Genomic DNA, 3131 nt, shown 5'->3' with positions numbered 1-3131 from the left:
TTGTAAGGATTGATTTTGTGTGTTGTTTCTATCATATGGAGTACGAGAGTTCCATGAACTAACATATTTGTCAAAGAATTATTTTTCTCTTTCTACATCAACTTGGTTTTTCCAATCAAGGTTATCCATGTTTTGTCCATTGTCAAGACAAATGAATCCATGTACATGTGTAGGTCCTCGATGTTGCCAGTCATATCTATTCCAATAATTTATCACACAAATGATCGTCTTTGTTACTTCTTCATGAAAGATTGTGAACCACTGATGCAAGAATAGGGATGTGGTATGTGGTTTATTAATAATGTTGTTCATGTAACCTTTGCTAGTTTGTAGTATAGATGACATGCCATTAAAAGATAATCATAAATATGCCCATTTTGTATCTTCAATATTTAATGTGAAGAAGAGACTAGGAGAGCATATTTGGTTGATTATATTTGAAAGTTTACCATGATGCTTTATTCCAATATGAGTGGGTCCCTCTCAAGGAAGATCCAAAATGCATTAATTGTTCAACTAGTTTAGTAAAGTGAATTGTTGTTTATGGAGGTGAAGACTATCAATGGTGGTTGGTATGCAATCCTTTGCATTTTTCTTGTAAAAAATAGAGAAAATTCTCTAGCTTCAATGTCCCATCATAAGACTTCATATGAAATATCAAAGTCTTGGATGACATCCGAAACCTGATTAAGTGAAATACATGTTCATGCATTTTAACTTCAAGTCTATATTAAGGTTGCAATTGCCACATAGTACCATTTGGGAAGAGTGTGGGAAAAGCCATGTATCTAAAAGGCCGTATTGTATCCCTTTTTTGGTGAAGAGTCAATTTGTAGGCGATAAATAATGGTGTCATGTTTATTTGTAATTTACAAGGTTTATTTGATGATATATAGCTCATGATGTTTAGTTGGTAATTTAGCCATAGTTGATGATGAGTAAATTATTTCACTTTCAGGTTGATCCTCAACAATCATAGATTCAAAGATTGGTGCCACCATATTTTTACTTTTATTATTAATGGCATGAAGTATGTTGGAAATGTGTATACTTGTATTAGGGAGTTGTCTTAGAGGGGTCAACGTCTATTGAATATCTTTCTAGTATGGGTCATATGTGATCTTGTATTGTAACACAACCCATACACGACTCCTACTCACATAGCAATCATGACGGTTCATTTGTGTATGGAATCTTCGAACTGTTAAGACATCCAAGTTTGTAATTTTATGTGGGAGATATTTTTCTCTTGTTTTGATATCTTGTGGGGAGCTAATTGTGTGACCACTATATTTTTTTTGTACCCCATGAGCATGGGTTACTTGCACTATTGGGTTTACTTATGCTATGAGAATATCTTCCACTTGGGTTAGAATTTTTAACTTGTTTGGTTGTTTCCTTGGGTCCATACTATTAGATGCTAAGAATTGATTTTTGCCTGTCTCATGAAAGCATCTAGTACAAATTGGACCAAAACTGTCATCATCATGTCTTTAAAGTCAAGTGATGTTTTTAGACCTTTCCTCTACTATACTTTTTGACCTAACCTACTTGTTTTGGTCATATGAAGTCTCATTGAGTTAGATGCGATTAGCATGCTATCAACTTCCAGTACTGTCCCATTCATGACATGAAATTATCCACTCTAATTTTTGGAATAACTTATGTTAACTATCCACCTACTCCTTTTAATTCTTGACATTGTCATTATATGTCCTTTATGAATGTCTTCATCTTTTTATGCATTATTATCTTAGGCCTTCTTGATATTTCCCCTTAATCATTCCTATATTATCTACCTTTGAGAACTCTGTGATGCATCATTTTCAAATATCCTTGCCATGTATTTGTCAACTTTTCACACACAACCTTTATATTGTCATCAAACCTACTTCCTTCCATTACCATCTCTATAAATTTAATAATTATCACAATGATTTTAAAGGATTATCCTATGTATTCATGAATGCACAACTTGCAAAGACTATCATCATCTTCTCTATATTTTCTTTAGTGGCCTTGTATCCATTGTCTCATGCTTGCATTTCACAAATTCATCACGAGAACTATCTCTTATCGAGTATCCTTCTTTACTATGGCATAAATCTCTCCTTTTTGTAGGCGATTAGTCTAGTTTTTCACATAAGGGGATATGTGTCATTTTATGGATTTCAATCTAGCCACATACAGGTGTGTATCTTATGTTATTGCTCTCAAGGATTTAATTTTGCAAGGTTTTGGTAGGGTCTTGACATGAACACAATGAAAAAAATATCTTATATAGGGTTTCAAACACTATTAAGGTTTTACAAATTGATTGAAGATCATGAGAGGGTTCTTCATAGTTGACAAAAGATACAATTGAAAGAAAATGCTTTCTCTTCAACTATCCAAAAATTTGATGGCTTTTATAACCGAAAAATCATAACAAGGCAATACTATCCTCATTTTTGACATTATTTTCCTATGATAGTGACTTCACAAAAGACCTTATACCATTTGGCCACCCTTCCTTCCAAGAAAAATTTTGATTTTGTCTTAGATATTCACTATCTAATGATAACAAGGACAAAAGGATTCAAGTGTTTGGTAAACTTGAATCAAGAACAATCTAAGACTGAGGGACATTGCAAGCACCCATGTGAATTCTATCACTTAATAACAATGATAAAACAAAACCCATTTATGTTCCACACACCCCCTGATTCTTTAACAATCTCAAGGTCTTTTAGCAAGGACTTAGAAGACTAGATTTAGTTCTTTTCACAAAACCTCATTGAATGCATCCATTCTAACTTATGAAATGGAAAAGGCCATTCAAATGTAGCCTATAACAAACAATTCATCAAAAATTGCATATAACAGTGGAAGAGTTTAAAAGGAGATAATAACTTGTCTTTTATTTATTTGTCCCATGTGTGAATCCTTGTATACCATTGTGTGAACTTGAAAAACATGATTTACAAGACTTATTCAACCTTCTTTATGAGCTTGTAGCTTTTCATGTTGCTTTATTAATGCCCTAGCCACTAGGGTAGCTAAGTGAAAATGTGAGGGAGTAAGAATGCATACAACCCTAATGGTACTTGACCTAGTCAAAATAAAACTGACCTTTTCTCAAAACATTCTTC

The sequence above is a fragment of the Cryptomeria japonica genome, chromosome 2 (genome assembly GCF_030272615.1).
Source record: "Cryptomeria japonica chromosome 2, Sugi_1.0, whole genome shotgun sequence".
Lineage (NCBI taxonomy): Eukaryota > Viridiplantae > Streptophyta > Pinopsida > Cupressales > Cupressaceae > Cryptomeria > Cryptomeria japonica.
Note: the sequence above shows the minus strand (reverse complement) of the source record.